Source organism: Manis javanica, chromosome 1, assembly GCF_040802235.1.
Source record: "Manis javanica isolate MJ-LG chromosome 1, MJ_LKY, whole genome shotgun sequence".
NCBI classification, from domain to species: Eukaryota; Metazoa; Chordata; class Mammalia; order Pholidota; family Manidae; genus Manis; species Manis javanica.
The window spans coordinates 208166108-208184349 of NC_133156.1; the positions used below are offsets into that span (position 1 = coordinate 208166108).

General features: G+C 47.3%; 1 long non-coding RNA gene across 1 annotated transcript in view; it reads right to left on the reverse strand.

Moving 5' to 3' along the window:
* Positions 1 to 221: 221 nt before the first annotated feature.
* Positions 222 to 18242, reverse strand: part of LOC140843648 (uncharacterized) — a 119480-nt gene continuing 101459 nt past the window's right edge. The window contains exon 2 of the long non-coding RNA XR_012121609.1: positions 222 to 876. This is a non-coding gene — a long non-coding RNA (uncharacterized lncRNA). The remainder of the gene's footprint in view (positions 877 to 18242) is intronic.

Sequence of the window (18242 nt, forward strand, 5' to 3'; positions counted from 1 at the left end):
TATTTTTAAATCAATATTCTGGGTGATCCTGATGTTCTGCCAGGTTTGGGAGCCCCTGGTATAAGTGACAATAGGATTTTATTTTAATAAAAGCCAACCTGTACCCCCGCCAATGAGGGTTAGCTCAGAGGGACTTTCACACGGCCCCTGTAAAGAAGCAAGTAGGACCTCTCACTTTCCATAGGGAGGGCAGCATTTCTCCAGAGCAGCTCCACTAGATGGGGTGACGGCAGTGCCAGCTGTGTCCCCTCCTGCAGCTGTTTCAGTGCTCTGGCCCCATGGAAATCACTGTGAAATTCGTTCTCCACATCTTCCAGAGCTGGGCCAGGTGGCTGCTTGCTGGAGGGGCTGATGCCACCAGTCAAGAGGAAACATACTCCACTCCGCCCACAGCTTTCCCAAATCCTGCCTTCCTGGGCCAGCAAGTGCCTTTTGACCCAAATCAAGTCATGGCCTCTCACGGGAGACTTTCTTTTCTCGGTGGCAGGTGGCACCCGCTTTTCATTTCTACAGTTCACTCGGGGCTGTTTGGCTTTGGAAGGTGGTTGTGGCTGGGTTCCACTCAGCCCAGGGACACACCGAGGCTGGGACAGAGCTAGCTGCCCTGGGAGCACGTGGTGAGAGGAGCTGAGGATTGGGACCAGAGGCCCCTGCAGGTCTCACTCACGCGAATGCCAGCGGGTGGGGGCCTTTCCTGCACCAGGGAGCTCAGCCTTTTTATTAGCTGCAGGGAGGTACAGGAGGGAGGTCTGGCTGAGGAAGAAGGGAAAAGCCCAGAATGAGAGCACTGTCCTCCGCCAAGGACACAGGACTGTTGACGTGGGAGATGGGTGCAGCCTCTGCATGGAGTCCATGACGAGGAGGAAATGGTTTTCACTGAAAAACAAAGTTGAAAAACAGTTTACTGAAGGGAAGAGAAAGAGGAAAAGGGAAAAAAAAAACACCTCAAATTGTCTGATCATCAAAATCACCCGGGTAGTTGGTTAAAAATACAGATTCCAAAACTGGTGCCAAGTCAATAAAATATTCCTAGTAGCTCTGGGTTTCTTTTCCTCGTGGTTTAAAAATGTAGCTCCCTTGTCAATTATATCTAAATAAAGCTGGGGGGAATATTAAGCTACATGTAAAAACAGGAGAAGGATTAAAATCTGTGTACAACAAGAAAAATGTTCGAAAGGGGTTGAACGAAAGTGGAGGTTGAGGAATGAATTAACTCTTTACGTTTCTAAGTTGGACATCAATATTGGACTTGAAAATTTAATAATAGAATGAAAAAAATTACAACCACTCTTTTAAAAATGTAGATTTCAACTCAGCATAGCTTGGAAGACCCCTGGGTGGGTGGGTGTTAGGGTTGAGGGGAAGCAATACCTTATGGAGTCAACAACATGAATTACATTCCCAATTTTCCAGTTGGGTTTGGGGAACAAGGGAGGGTAGGAGATGTACAACAGGATTGGGAAAAAAAAAATCTTAAAAGCCACTTCTGCCCAGCCAGGCTGGGTCTTCCTGCAGATGCACCTCTCCTATCCCTCCTTCCTTACTCAAAGCTCCTGAGTGAACTGTCTCCACTCACCCTCCCCATTTCCTCCTCTCCTCCCTTTCACCATCAGCCCCTTGCCACCTGATTTGTAGAAGGCTGAATAACTCCTTCCACCCCACGAAGTCCACGTCCTAATCCCTGGACTCTGTCAATGTCATCTCATATAGGACTTTGCACGTGTAATTAAATTAAGGATCTTGAGTTGGGGAGGTTTTCTGGGGTTATTTGGGTGGGCTTAATGTAATCACAGGGCTCCTTTCAGAGTGAGGTCAGAGATTAAAGAGAAGGCCATGTGGTGATGGAGCTGGGATCGGAGTGATGCCCTCTGAAGACTGAAGAAGGGGCCACAAGCCAGGAACACAGGCACTGCTAGGAGCTGGCAGAGGCAAGGAGACGGGTTCTTGCCCAGAGCCTGCAGGAGGAGCCAGCCCTGCCAACCCCTTGACTTTAGTCCAGTGAGACTGATTTTGGACTTCTGACCTCCAGAATTGTCTGAATGCAGCTGGCCTTGAGGTGCCGGTGAGGCTCCACGGGGACTCAAATGCCAAGGTTGGTGAGATTCTGGGTCTCTGAGAGATGTGTGTGCATGTATGTTAGAGAGAAGGAAAAACATGCCTTCTTCATGCATCAGGGGATTTCCTCCAAAGGCATGCCAACATTTTTCTCTCCAGGAAAAAAATAATTCAATCCCTATCAAAAAGTCAGTTGCACATGCACAAACTCTTGGTACTAGTCAGAAGCAAACTATCCCACCTACTCCAGGTGTCTAATGTTCATGGGGCAGGGATCAAAGCTGAGGGGGGCCAGGGATGGCGCAGAGGTCTACACATCTCCATTCCTGAGAATGCTGAGTCCCCAGCACACCCCCGTCACTTATTTTTCTCCTCTTTCCAAGCCCAAGCACAGATACCTGTGCACAAATCATATGGGCACCCGCATGCACACAAAGATGCACAGGGCCACAAGAAGTGCCAGTGTGTGCAAAGAAGAAACGGGCAAACACACATACTCTGATACCACCCAAGACACTTGCAAATAGGCAGTCATGCATATGCACCAGCAGGCATTCACAAGGCCACACACCCAGGTATGCCCATTTTACATGCTTGCATACACTCACACGGGTGCACACAAATACAGATCACCCATGCATATGGACACCTGGACACGTGTGGGCAGAGCAAAATGCCCAGTGCTTCCTGCACCTTCCTTCAGGAAAGGGGGTTGAGTTGCCCTCCACAGCCCAACCCTTCTGAGCTCTGCTTTGGAGCCCTCTAGTGGAGAGGCTAGGAACAGGCTGCCAGGCCCTCCTTGGTCCTGGAGCTGAGCTGACAGGCCTGGGGGTTTGGAAGAAAGGGAGAGGAAGAGAGAAGGGGAACCAACCACAGCCAGCTCCCAGGTGCTCAGCTTCCTGACCCCACCTGGACCAAATGACTTTCTGCAGCCTCCAATCTAGGGCTGATGGAAAGATTTCTCAGGCAAAGATCTTCCTTAGGCACCAGCTTCTTTTTGCCAGAACCCAGGAGGAAGGGGGCTCTGGCCTGGCTGCATCACATGCCTCCTTCTCTCCAGGACAATCGTCTTCACTCTCCCACACTCTGGGAGCTCACTCTGGCTCCACCTCACCTCCCTCACGGCACCCTGGCTATCCTGCTGAGCTGCTGGGCACCCAGCTTCCTTGCTACCCACCAGTTGTCTACTAGGTTGTTACTAGCCCCTGATCAAATAGGGCTTCATGGGGCCCTTCCTCCTATATCCCCTCATAGGGTCCATTTCTTTCCATTAGCTCCTGGAGTAGGGAGAGGAAGTGACAGTGACTGGGCTTCAGAATAAGATGGCTGAACCTGAATTCAGATCTAGGTCAAAGGTGGGATTTATTCACAGCCATGGGCCTCTTGGGCAGCTAACCTAACTGCCCTCAGCCTCAGTTTCACCAAGTAGAATGGAGATCATGCTACTGCTATGACAGGGTAATGGCATTCTCAGTGTCCGGCACCAGAGCTGGTTTACGGGGTGAGCCAGCCAGGCAGCTGGCTGGAGTGCCATCCTTACAAAGCACTCAGACATCACTAGAAATATAATGAGACGACGAAAACCATGTCTGAACTCCTCTAAGGGACAGTTGGATATTCTGCTTTAATGAACTATTTGCAATGGGGTGGTGTGGGGGCCCCAAAAAAGCAGGCTAGAATAACAATAGTGAATCTCTAAACTATTTCCTAATGAGGGAAGAGCAGGGTCTCTATACACGTTTTGTCTGTCTAATTGCATGTGGCCTGAAAGTTTGGGGTCAGAGCTGAACCACTCACAGGAGATGGAGTATTACCAAGAGGGATCCTCTTCTCTGTCTCCTCCATTCCTCCCAGCAGAGATCAGTTCTGTTACACTGAAGTTAAACTAATAATAACACAATGTCAGTTTGATGGGACATAAAATTGTTAGCCTGCTTGAGGAGCCCATATGCTTCCCCACTGGGCCCTTCCCGACTTACGGAAGGTGCTTAACGCTAGTTGGGTCCGCGTCTCCAGTCCTTGGCCCTCAGACTTCCCTCCTGCCCCCTCCACTCTGCTTGGCCCTTCTCACCTCCTCTCTACCTGGGCTCTGTGTCCACGGCTTCACTTAATTCTTCTCTCCACACAACTCCCACTCCCAACCTCAGCCCACTGGCCCAGCCCATTCTAGAAGTCTCAAGGCTTTTAACAGGGGTCAAGACTTCCATTTCTTGGGAAATCAGATAGTTTTCATATACTAGCCTGCTTAAAGCAACAGCAAGCAGCCACCATCTTGTCCTGGGAAGTACCTCATCTTAAATGGCTACAATCAGGTGGTCCCTGTTCACCAATGAATTATATTTCAAAATTTTGTTTCTGTGAAGTGGATTGAAATTCCAGACAATGAGCCAATAGAAAATTGAAGACTGCAGTATGAATGGGGCTCAGTTTTCTGGGTTGAGCTATAAATGTCCATTTAACCCATTACAAAGCTGGGGGGCCACACACCTACATGGGGAAAAAGGAGAACCTTATTGTTGCAGGACCTGTGGGTAGAAATGAAAAAATTATAATGCTGATCTAGAAAAGGTTCTTTACTCTCTCTTGAAAGCTGGAGCTTGAGGGAAAGCAGGTTTCTTAACAGGAATATTGAGGAGATAGGTGGGCCATTCTGAGGAAACTTCAGGGTGCTTTTCAAGGGCTTTAGAGGCTGAAAGCCTTTGTTCTCCATCATTCTAATTAATCTCTCTGGCATTCAGTTTGTCTCTTTTCTGAGACAGGGGCAGGCCTGGCTCCATCCTGGCACTCAGTCAGCCAAGATTGTTTGGGAAAACAGAATAAACTGTGGGGAAAGGGACTCCTGAAGTGACCGGGGTAGAGTTGTTAGAAAGGAGATGGAGGAAGCCTAGTCAGGGATGCATAACCGGATTTTAAAGATGGCCTGAGGAAGAATGAGTGAAACTGAATCGATTGTAGTAAAAAACAAAGAATAAAAACAGAACGAAAAGGGAGATTATAATGCACATGTGACCCCATCCCACTAAAACCCCAGAAGAAATAAAGAGATGGAGGAGAAAAGATGTTAGGAGCCAGACAGTTCCAAGGCTGGCCACCAGGTGATACCACAGGCCCAGGACAGCTTGGTTGCTGTCTGTGGCAGGTAGCGGGGGACTCCGGGGACCCCAGGAAAGTGAAGCCCTAAATTCAGAAGTATAGGACATTCTCAGATTCAGTCTCGTTGGGACGGAGTTGGAGAGACTGTGCTCATGCGATTCCTTTCCGTCCCCCCAACCCACCACCCTGTCTCCCCTGAGGGGTTTATGCTGGTGTACAGACAGGTGGGGATGAGATGGTGCCCAGAGGGAGGGGTCCAGGGGGAGCAGGTGAGTGAAGAGAATAGGAAGAGGGGACCCAGGAGGGCCTTGGACAGAACAGTGATAGCAGGAGGGACAGAAAACAATGAACCTTTATTGAGAGAACACCCCCACTCACAGGTCCTGACACAGGGAGGCCCAGAGGGGACTAAAGCAGCCCCACCTACGGGGCTTCCCACAGATGCAGGTGATTCAGAGTTTAGGTTGGGCTGATAACAGCCCTGGACCAGCTGAGAATGGGCCCTTTGTGAGAGTTACCCCTCCTCAGGCCCCCTCCTCACAGCTGGGCCTGCTAGAGCAGGCCACAAGGAGGGCTGCCTTGCCTACAAGGACTGACTGGAAAAATGCAAAGAGACCTAGCAGCCTCCACAGTGAGATGCTGTGTGGAAATATTAAGATGCCTCAGGGAAAATGTGCAGGAGAGAGAGAGATACAGCTTGGCTGGAGCCCACATGTTTTTCTTCTAGGTTTTCGATCTCAGCTGTGTCTCCCTCCACCTCCCTCCCCTGCTTCCCCCAAGGAAAGAAAACATCACTTTGAGTACTGTGTAGGTCAGGACTCTGGATTGCAAGTGTGCAAAACTCAACCTGAATCAGCTGAGCAAAACGCGGGAATTGAATGACTGGCTCAGTCAGGGCCATGATGAAACAGGTCCCAGGGAGGCCTGGAATGAAGCCTACTCACCCTGCTGGGGCTCTCTTCTCTCTGCATTTCTCAGAGGTTGGTGGCACCCTTACTTCTGCAGACAGGCTTTGCCCCACTTTGGCATAGTCAGTCCAGGGTTCCAGTCTCAGAGTTTCATGACTAGAAAGGAAACTGCACCATGTGCTACCAGATTTGGTTAGGAAAAGCTCCTAAGTAACAACTCTGATTGGCACTAGTTAAATCATGTGCCCAGTTCTGGGCCAATTACTGTGGCCAGGGGGATGGGTTACTGTGATTTTCCCAGACAGAGTCATGTGCCCAGCACTGTGGCCAGGGGAAATGAGGTATGGGACACACAAATATAAGAGCCTCCTCGCTGTGCGCTTGGGGTTTCATGTGACAGAACTGCTAGCTGGCCCCCAGTAACAATTTTCCTTTTTTCCAATAGAACAAAAAGGGTTTATTGGTTACATGGCTGCCTGGAACAAAAACTACCTTTTCCAGGCTCCCTTGCAGCTAAGGCTAGACACGTGTTTAAAAGGAGGGAAGCAGTCCTCTTGACCATTTTTCCCCCAGCTGGAGCAATCTGGAAGCCTATGTGATGCTGAACCACCCTGGATCCTGTGAGTGGGAACAGGACCATAGGGATGGCACAGGACCAGGTTAGTTAGGAGAAACTTGATTCTCTGATGCCATTTTGCTCCCAAATTGTTCATGCCTAGACTGTTACACGAGAGGAAATAAATATCTATCATGTTTGAGCCACTCTTATTCTGGGTTTCTGTTGCACCAGCCAAGTTTATATTCTAATACATCTTGTGACCTTTCCTTGGTACCCACTGCTGTGGGATGAAAACTGTCTCTCTTATGTCCAGGTCCAAATTTGTTTCATGATTGTGCATACCTCCATTCCAAACCCAGAAAAGTCCTGTCTGAGATCAGCCTATCCTTTGCTGAGAATGTGACAAGATGCATGGCGGAGCCAGATCTGCTCTCCCCAGACTGAAAAGTTATTTTCATTTCACCCTTCACCTTGACACTATGTCACTGAGCATGTTCCATGGTGATTTGCTTGTGGGTTAGACTCCGCATTGGCTCAGGGGCTCCTGAGTACAGGAGCCACAGAGAAATAGAAAGTCATTGCCTCTGCCTGCCCTGAGGATGTGAGCTGTGCCCCTCCCGTTAGGGCAAGGCGAGCCCAGCAGACAGCCCATCCCCGCACCAGGCAGGGAAGGGGGTGTGGGCACAGAGCTACTGAGAGCTGAGCAATGGAGGACTCAGGAGAAGCTGGTAACTTCTTTTTCTCCTGCTACATGGGAGTGTTCTGTCCCTGGACTCCTACTCAGATCTTCTATGGCCCATGGTCCCGAGGGGAAGAAAGCAGCAGCCCGGTAGGTCCCTCACCTGAGATGCGGAAGAGACAGCGGCAGGGTCATGTTTGAGGTGAATGTAGGAGATGAGGTATAGAAAATAATCAAACCATTTTGTGCCTAACAATCCCCCACTCTCAGTCCCAGATTTTATAATTGAAAGATAGTTATGTTCAGCCTGGTTGGGAAATCCAAGGAACACTGCCTTGGAGCACAAAACACAGGCGCGGGCTGGGCTGGGCTCTCCCTTTCTTTCTGTACTGATTATGTTTAAGAACAATGGAGGCAGGCCCGCCTCTTCGTAGAGCCCTGGAAGGACTTCCCTAAAGCTCTCTCTTCATCCTTTCATCCAAAACGCCCTAAGAGCCAAGATGATGTCTCCACCCACAGAGCAGTGTCGAAAACCTCCCACAGAGCAAGCTGGACTAGCCCAGGGCCATGGGAGCCGGCAGGCCCCACCTGAACCAGCTGGAAGATGATGTTAGGTCAGTAGGCTGCATCCCTGGATCTCCTCTGAGGCAAGACCTCTGGCCCCACCTCTAACTAACCAAGGCAATTCTCCGCACTGGTTTCCCCTGACACCAGCATCAGGCCCAAGGGAAGAGTATTGACCTTCTGGTTCCCCCTCCCATGAGGTGCATCAACAAACAGGGCTGGTGGCACAGGGGCATGGCGGCAACATGTTGAGCGATGCTCCTTCCACACACATGCCACTGCAAGAAGCGTGCAGCCACTCCCAGTGTGTGAGAGGTAACCACGGCTGGGTATCCATGGGATCCAGGGCCACCTCCCCTTCCACCAGAGCCCAGCCCACCTTCTGCCTCAGCTAGCCGAGTCTTGACGTGCCTGCTTGCCTCGCCCACATGCTCTGCCCCTCATCTCTTGTACAATGTGCCCTGGAGTTCTGCACCACAGTGGGCACACTCTCCTATATCTTCAGCCTCCTCTGGAATGCTTCCTCCTCCTGGCCCTGAGCCACCACCTCCCTGCAGCCCTCTCAAGAGGAGGCTGCTTAGTCTTACATTCTCTGCACCTCAAGGCTAAAAGGTGGAGTTTGGCCTTATTATTCCTCATGGTCATTTCCAGCCCACCACTCCCATCCTCCTGCAAAGCCCAGCACCGCTGACTGTACCATCCTCCTTCCTTGTCCCTGTCAACTCACAGCCTCCCAGGTATGTCCCTTCCGTAGTGAAGACCCAGCTCCAGCCTCATCATCTTTGCTCTACCCCACCTTCTGCCACTATCCTGGACAAACAGAAAGACCGAAATCCATTCCCTCACCTCTCACTCCTTTCACCTTCATCAGTCCCGGCCTTCGCTGTCCTTGGTAATATTTACCCCTGAGAACTTCATGGTACCTAAAAGCCTCCCCACTTCTGAAACCAGAAATTCTCACCTCCCACTATCCGTCCACCCCCTCCAAGCCTTTCTGCTTCTGGCCCGGTGCCCCTGCAGGCCTGAAAGAGCTCTCCAGTTCACTGATCCCTTCGCTTTCTCTCCACCCATCAGCCCCCTCCTGTCTTCCCTTTGCTCCTTTCCCAGCTAGATGCCCTGGCTTGTGGATGAATAAACTGGTATAGTCACACAGCAGAATGTCAGACGCAGGTTAAATAAAGGAGCCACAGCAATATAAAATAATATGGATAAATTGCAGCAATACACAATAAAGGGGAAGATGTAAGTCCCCAAAGATTATATAGAGAATGATACCTTTCAATGCGGTTTAAAACAATTAATATAAAATATATGTATATAATTTTTGGAAATATACATAGATGTGCACACAGGATTCGGGATGATAGTTATTGTGAGGGGGGGAAGGAAGGGGATGAGCTGGGGAGCAGGAACCATATGAAAGGATGTGGGTCATTGCCAAGGCTTTTGTCTGGGTGGTGATTTTCCAGATGCCTATTACATCATGACAAATAACTAATTCACTAAAACTAAACCACACGTGGATCAATGATGAGTGGGCCAGGGAACTGGTGCTGTGTGGAGGAGTCCGAAGATTCCATGGGCTATCATGACATTACTCCCTTGCAAGTGTATTGAACCCCTGAATCCACAAGTCTTTCTGCATCTGCACCTATCACAAAGGAAGAAGCATCCCAGCTTCTTCAGTCAAAGGAAAAGTCCATCCCTTGTTCCCTGGGTCCCATCCTTCGCCATCTCCTCAAGGAGGTTGCTTTTTTGTTAGTTCCATGCTCTCTGTGCTAATCGATCTCTCCCTCTCTAGCAGGTCATTTCTGCAAGCATAAACATGCTCTAGTCTCTCCCATCTTAAAAACAGACAAACATCCTATATTAGTCAGGATAAAAATTAGGCTGTTATAACTAAATCCCCAAAGACTGTATTGAACAAGTAGAAACTTAGCTCTTGTATGGAAAGTCTAGACAGGCAGTATAGGGGCGATAGGGTGGCTTCTTCTCTCTATGGCTCTGCCATCCTTTACTCAGTTTCCCTCCAAAATAGATGCTCTAGGCCTTGCCAGCACTTCAGCCACCTTAGAAGGAAGGGGAAAAAGGGTGAAGATATGCCTGTTTCCTCTGAAGGACATGGCCTGAAAGTTGCATACATAGTGTCCACTTACAAACACACACCCAGTTGCAAGGGAAGATAGGAAATATGCTCTTTCGCTGGGCAGCAGTGTGTCCACTTAAACATTCGAGCACTACTGAAGAGGAGAATGGCTACTGAGGAAGAGCTGCAGTCTCTGCCACCATTGGCACCTTTGGCCATCCACATGTGAACCAGCCAAGCCCCTCCCCAAGCTCCAAACCCACAAGGTGCCATCCATTACTACAACCAGCTCAAAGTCCAGGCCCTCTTGGTGATTGTAAGATCCTTCTAAGAAGTTTAGATATTGGTCCAGTGACGTATAAACTAAAAAACAAGTTATCTATTTGCCCCTCTCCAACACATGCACATATTCAGTAAGAGGCAGGAACAGGAGAACCACAGCCAAAGCTGCCATTTGGAAAGGGAAAAATAGAAAACACAGAGCAGGAACAAAGGGATTGGCGGACCCCACTGGGCAAGGATTCCAAAGGTTTCTTGCCTCCCAGAGGAGCACGTTCATTGATACTGATTACCTGAAAACATCTTTATCTATTCTCTGTGGCCCCTGGCTCTACCTTCTGGGAGGTCCTTCCTTGTCTGTGGTCTTCCAGGGCCACATCTGAAGAGACCTTTGGAGAACATGCCCTTATGGGGTGGTGACAGCACAGCTTTCAAAGCCTGTTCTCTGCTGGTGCAGGTTTTGGAGCTCACAGTTTGCTTTAGGAGTTGAGCAGTCCTAGGGTTGCACAGGCCAGGCTTGTAAGCTTCTGTCGACTAATTTCCCTCAAAATCTCATTGTAGCAGTACAAAAATTAAATTAAAAAAATAATCCCATTTACAAACATATATAAAAGTACAAAATAAGAATATTAAAAGAAATGTCAAGCTTATACATTGAAAACTGAGAAACATTGTTAAAAGAAATTAAGGAAGACCTAAATAAATGAAAAGTCATCCTATGTTCTTGGATTGGAAGAATTAATATTGTTTAGATGGCAATACTCCCTCAAATGATCTACGGCTTCAGTGTAATCCCTATTAAAGCCTTAGTTGTCTTTTTTGTAGCAATTGAAACCTTGATCTTAAAAGTCTCATAGAATTGCAAAGAGCCTATAGTAGCCAAGACAATCTTGAAAAAGAAGAACAAAGTTGGAAGACTCACAGTACCCTATTTCAAAATTTACTGCAAAACTATAATTATCAAGACAGTCTGGTATATATCTATCTATCTATCTATCTATCTATCTATCTATCTATCTATCTATATATCTATAAAGATAGACATATAGGTCAATGGAATAGAACTGAGAGTCTAGATACAAACACACATGGGAAAAGAATGGTATTTTCAATAAATGGAACAGGAACAACCAGATATTCATATTCATATTCATATTCAAAAGAATGTAGTTGCATCTCTACCTCATACCATATATAAAAATTAACTCAAAGTGGATCATAGACCTAAATGTAAGAGACAAAACTGTAATAGTTCATGATCTGGATAGCAAAAAAAAAAAAAAAAAGAAAGAAAAAAAAGCAAAGAGATGAAACAGAGTTCATTAAAATGAAAAACCTTTGTGTTTCAAAGAAAGTGAAAAGACAACCCACTGAATGGGAAAAGTTGTTGGCAAATTCTGTATGTGATAAAATATTTGAATTCAGAGTATATAAAGAACACATAATTCAACAGCAAAAAGATAAACAATCTAATTTAAAAATGGACAAAGGATTTGAATAGATATTTAAAGAAGATACACAAATGGCCAATAAACACATGAAAAGCTAACATAAACACATCATTAGCTAACAGGAAAATTCAAATAAAAACTGCAGTGAGATACTGCTCCACAACCACTAAGATGACTATAGTAAAAAAGGCAGATAATAGCAAATGTTGGAGAGAATGTGGAAAAACTGGAACCCTCATACATTACTGGTGGGAATGTAAAATGGTGCAGCCACTTTGGAAAACCATCTGGCAGTTCTGCAAAAGGTTAAAACACTGGATTACCCCTAGGTAACTGAAAATACATGCCCACCTAAAAATTTGTACATGAAAATGTTCATAGAAAGATTATTTATAATAGCTGAAAAGTGGAAACAACCTAAAAGTCTCTCAGCTGAAGAATGAATAAATGAATGTGATATAGTCATATAATGGAATGTTATTTAGCCATAAAAATGAATGAAATGCTGATTCATGCTACTACGTGGATGAACCTGGAAAACATTATGCCAAGTAAAAGAAGCCAGACACAAAAGAACACAGCTTGTATCATTTCCATTTATATGAAATATACAGAACAGGTAAATCTATGAAGACAGAAAGTAGATTAGTTATTGCCAAAGACTGGTGGGGAAGGAAGAATGGAGATTTAATGCCAATGGATATTGGGTTTCTTTTGGGGGTAATGGAAGTGTTCTAGAACTGCATATTGGTGATGGCTGCACAACCCTGTGAATATATGGAAAACCACTGCATCGTGTACTTTAAAAGGGTGAACTTTATCATATGTGAACTATATCTCAGTAACACTGTTATTTTAAGAAAATTAATATACTTCCAGTCTATTTGCTTCCAATCTGTTCCATGACCAAGTAACCCAGCAAGCAATGCTAGACATAGTTCTTAAGCCTGAAGACACACATGCATATTTGCTTAGTGGCCTCTATGCTTTCTCCATCCTCTATTAACTTAATGATCATTTGTAAGGGTTCTTAACAGTAGGCCTGAGTGGAAAAGCAACATCCTTCGTCTGATCGGGCCACTGGGCTGACTTCAATGGTCTGGCTGGGCATTTTTAACTGGAGCTGATTGGGAAAGGCTTCAGGCCACAGTCTTATCTCCTGGGAAAGCTTCCTTTTCCTTTTCCCCTTCACATCACTGCTTCAGTTTGTTGGAGTACAAAAGCAGTTGACTTTCTCAGCATGTAGAGGCTCCAAATACTGGATTCTCAGTTAACTTAGATGACTGGACACTGGCAGGAAGAATCTCCATTAAGAGTTCCATTTACTTTTGTGTCTGCTTGCAAGCTCTGTCTCTTTTCGGAGTTTCTGTATCATACAGGACCTTGTTAAATGTGGCAAGAAGACTATACCAACCAACATTTGTACCTTTTCTAACCACTTCCTCCAGATCTAGAGGCTCAGTAGGCAAGTCAACTGTTTTCCAAAGTATCATGGGAGATAATGCTACCAAACATTTTGAGTAACACCAGCTTCCCAACCTGAAATAGCTGCCCCCTGTCCGACAATAGCATGATGTCTCATGTTTAAAATTTTGCCACATCAACATTTCACTTCTTGATACAAAGTCTATGTTGATTAGAAATTGGTTTAGACGGCTATAACAAAGAGACTTCAAACTACATTGGCTTAAACAAAATAGAGGTTTGTTTTTCTATCACATAAGTTGATGGTTCAGGGCTGATAGAGTGGCTCATTGGTTTTGGAGGACTCAGGTTTCTTGTATCTTTTTTTGTCACTATTTTCAACACGCTATTTCCATCACACAGTCTAAGACAGCTTTTGTCATTGGTTGGGTTACTCAGGAAACAGACTCTGAAACAGAGATTTGCAAACAGGTGTTTTACTGGGGAGTGTTCCTGGGATAAAGCCTCATGGAAGGGGGATGGAAGCAGGACTGGGCAAAGCGCAGAGCTGGGCCATGATGCAGTCACAATAGAGGACTCAGATGACAGGAACTCAGGAGCTGGGGTGATCTTCAAAGCTGTCTTCATGAAGGTAAAGAGCTGGGCTGGTTATTGCACCAAGTCATTGCATACAGACCCCTGGGGAGGAGGTATAGCTTTGGGCAAAGCAGTGTCTGAGTAAAGACTCAGCTGAACCATGTGCAGACAGCTGGGAGAAGGAATGCCCCAGTTTTGGGTATCAGGCAATATTCACTTGTGTCCACTGCCACAGTGTCTGCTGGAACTTCTGAGGTTCTCACCACCTGGTGTATACATCCAGTGGGAAATGGGAAGCTTCCCCAATACTTGCACTCACATCCCCTTGTCCGGACCTAGCTACGGAGTAGCACCTACCGGGAGGGGCCATGTGCTCAGCTAAAACCTTGGGAAAGAAAGTGAAAGTGAATACTGGAGTCATTTGGGAATCTCTGCCACTTATCTCTTGACTCCATGTCCATCTCCAGCCATGTCCCACTTGTCTGTTCCTCCTCAGAACCTGGCTTCCAGTACTTCTGCATTTTTGCTCCAGAAGGCCTACCTGACATCTCCTCTTGGATGCTGGGGTAGTCTTATTGGACAATCTTTCTTAGTTGCATGTGAGAGTATTCAAACTAGCTCCCAGGAAAATGAAGAGATTTTATTAGTTCAAGTAATGGATCAAAAAGCGGATCTAGCTTTAGACATGAATGGATCTAGAGGTTCACACGATGTTACCAGAAATCAGTCTTTCTCCATCTCCTGACTCTGCTTTCCTCTGTTGGTTTCATTCTCTGGCTGCCTCATCCCATGTGGGGACAGACAAACCACTGACAGCTTCATTTTTATATTTCCTTATAACTCAGGTTTGTACTTCTTTATAACTCATAAACTCAAGAGAAAAATGCAAAATTCTCTTCTTCAATGTACCCTGGTGGATGGTGCACCCTCCCCAAGACGGTCCTGCCCTACTGTGTGCTGGGGAAGGGAGGCCATGTAATAGCTCAACCAAAATCACTCGCTGTGGTGGAGAGGCAGTGCCCTAAAGGAAAAGTGGGGCTCCATTACTAACACGGAGGGAAGGGATGCAGATGTTGAATTTTACATGTCCACAACTGAGCTCTTGGTTCCCCTCCCAGCCCCAAATATGTGCTGTCTCCACTCTTACCACATGGCAAATGGCACCTCCATCTCCCTAGCTGCTCAGGCTAGAAAGCTGGGAGTCATCCTTATACCTCTTTCTCTCTTCACTCAGCATCCCAACCCTCACCTACAGACTCTACTCCTCAGACGCTCTTGAATCAGTCCTTTCCCTCCATTTTCTCCATTGCCAACATGTCGCCCAGCCTCCATCACCTCCTTCCGTGCTATTCCCGTGGTCTCTCCTGTCTCTACAGGTGGCCTCTCACTCTTGTTGTTTTCTACATGGCAACCAGAGGCATCCTCTTGAAACATGCAAATGAAATACATATAACATGGTGACCAACAGTGTACCTGGAACCAGCCCAAAGTGTCCAATCCTTGTTTTCTACTGGGTGAATTGAATCCCAAGTTAGAATTCACCTGTCACTTACAACAGCACTTTCCACCTGAAGCCTGTTTCCCCCCCTAAACTGGAAGCTCTGGGAGTGCAGGGGACTTGCCAGTCACACATCCCACCGCATCCAAGCTCTTTGGAGCGCACAGCTCTGGGGGCTTGCTGAAGCCAGGATAATGCTCTTGGGACAGGTGGGAGGGGCTCTTGGCCCAGCTGCTTCCCCAGAGCACCTCAGATTCCCCAGAGGGGTCAAGTCCTTGGGTGGGGAGCAGATGGCAGAGCCTCCACCTTAATGTCCTAGTTGGGAAAAGACCCAGGGAGAAAGCAGAGGATGGCAAGAGAGGCTAGGCCTACAGAGGGAGAGAGCCTGAGAAAGAGGTAGGGGAAGCAGAAGACAGGAAAGGTGAGCAGATTGAGAGGGATGCAGAATCCAGACAAAGAGGGAAATAGTAGGGACCTCAGCAGGTAGGCTCCAGGTGAGGGCAGAACCATTCTCTTTGGATGGGCCAGGGGCTCCCCCAACACACTGACTCAGAGGTGTAGGAAGCCAAGAACACCTGTCTTGGGCTGTGGCTTTCTCATTCAGCCTAAAACCACTGGAAGGAGAGTAGGGGACACCTACCCAGAGGCTTTCCCAATCAGGAGCCCCCACAGTGTGCGGTGACTGCCCCCAGCACCCTAAGTCAATGTTTCACGATGCCTTAGCCCAGGAATGCTCTATCAGGACATGCAATTACAGGCATTGGGTTACAGCCCCAGCACTAGCAAGGTGGGAGGAGATAAGAAGGTGGCACCAAAAAGGATTGTGTGTGTGCTAAATTGTGGGCTCCCAGCATACTCCTGGGGCCAGCTCACAAGGCCTCCATTGTCAGGGTCTGGCTCCCAGCCCACTGCCCGTAAGATAGGAGCTGCTGTTCTGACAAGGCAAGAAAAGCACACCCCAAGTTCGTACAGATGCTGTTACCCCACCTTATCAAACAGAGGGAAGAGAGCTAGCAAAGCTAATGTTGATTCAGAGAAAAAAAGGAAAGGAATATTAGCAATTATGGCAAAAGTCAGTTCCGGCAGCAGGGGTGGGGGTCCAGAGTGCTAGTCTGACACAGCTGGGGTTTTTGTAACAAGCAGCTGGAGACAGGGACAGGATACTCAGGGGTGTCCGCTGTGTGGGAAAGAGGTCCTGTGATGTGCCCAGCCCTGAGCTGTGTGCTGTGGTGTGGGGAGAGAAGCCCAGACGCATGCATTCTGCTGCCTAGGACTTGCAGTCCAGTTAGGAAAAAATGGTTCATTTCTTCACCCAATATAATTGTGAGCCCACCATTTCAAGCTCTGTTTGTAGATGCTGGGTATTCCCAGGGCTAATATTCACATGGAATGTACCTGAAAAAAAAAAAACCTGAATACTAGTACCTAAGGGAGCACGTGGTGGGTCAGACAAGGGAGGGGGCAGTGGCTCTGGGGTGGCTGGACAGGAAAGGCACTGAGGGCTGGGCTCGGGCGGGGGGCTGAGGGAGTCTAGCATGCAGATTATTACGAAGAGGCCCAGTGTGAATCCTGGCTCCTTCCTCTGCCAGCTGATTCTAAGCAAGAACCTTTGTCTCAGTGCAGGTTCCTCACCTGTAAAATGGGGATGATGAGAGAAACTACCCAAGGGAGTTGCAGATGAAAAGAAAGAAGGAAGGTAAGCGCTGAGCACAGTGCCCAGCATATCGGTACCCAGTAGGTAAACCCATACCACACGGGTGAGTGACAGGCAGCCGTCCCCCACCTGCAGGCTGCTGCTGTTCTAATGTGGGAGGTAAGACATGGAAAAGGTGGGAAGGACCCAAGGTGGGGTGAGAGGCTAGGACTAGTACTGGGGAGTGGGGAACGTAGCTCTGAGGAGAGGGTGAGCACCAGCACAGCCCAAAGGAGCCGCAGCTGTGGTGGGTACTGGGTGGGGGTGAGGTAACCCCCCAAGAACCCAGAGTGAGCACTCTGCACACAGTAACCGGGATCCCCATTTAAACTGCTCTGACATTTGGGTGTGCTTTAGAATATAGATTTGGAAGAAAAGATCACTTAAAGAACAAAAAGTCCCTAGGAAATGTTAGTTTGTAGAATCTGCAGCCCCCAAAGCAGTGAGTAACAAAGCCCATTTAATGAAACTGAACAGTGATTAAGAGGAAAGGGGACAGACCTCAGTGCAAGGTTGGTTGCTGGGGAAACCTGCAGGTTAGAAAGGGGCTGCACGTGAACTCATGTCCTGTGCCCCAGTGTTATGCGCTAGTGAGGGTCTGAAACAAAGTTGCCCTCAGCAGATAAGGCCTGGGAGAAACAGAGAGGCTCATTAGTCCACTCTGGGGGCCATCGCAAAAGATCTCACTGGGTGGCTTAAAAACAGATATTGATTTCTCATAGTTCTGGAGGCTGGAAGTCCAGGATCAAGGTGCCAGCAGATCTGGTTCCTGGCATGGGCTCTCTTTATGACCCGTGGGCTGCTGCCTTCTCACTTGTTCTGACATGGCCCTTCCCAGTGCAGGAGTGGAAAGATATCTCTCCTGTCTCTTCCTCTTCTTATAAGGACATTAGTCCTATCAGATTAAGGCTCCACCCTTATGACCTCATTTAACCTTAATTACTTCCTTAGAGGCCTACTTTTCGAATATGTCACCCAGTAATATTAGGGCTTCAATATAAGAGTTTTGAGGTACACAAATATTCAGTCCATACAGAGACCTTCTTTAGCATGCAGAGCAGAAGAAAGAGAAGGTAGTGTGTAAGGAAGTAAGGTTTTTCCTCGGATTAGTAGCACAGACTCACAGAGTAGTTTCTCCTTTTAGGGCGATTAATACTGACCACACAAGATGGGCTACAGATGGACTATTGCTCACTTGGAGTTCTGAGAGCAGTTCCCAGGGAAATTATTAAATCAGAATAAAGAAAACAGCTTTAGCAGTCATTTATTATCAGTAGGAACATAATGATGGAAATACCTGATTGTGCCAAAATGTTTATATTTCTTTAAATCTTAACCTTCAGTGAGTAACAAGTCTTTACACCTCTTAGTTTAGG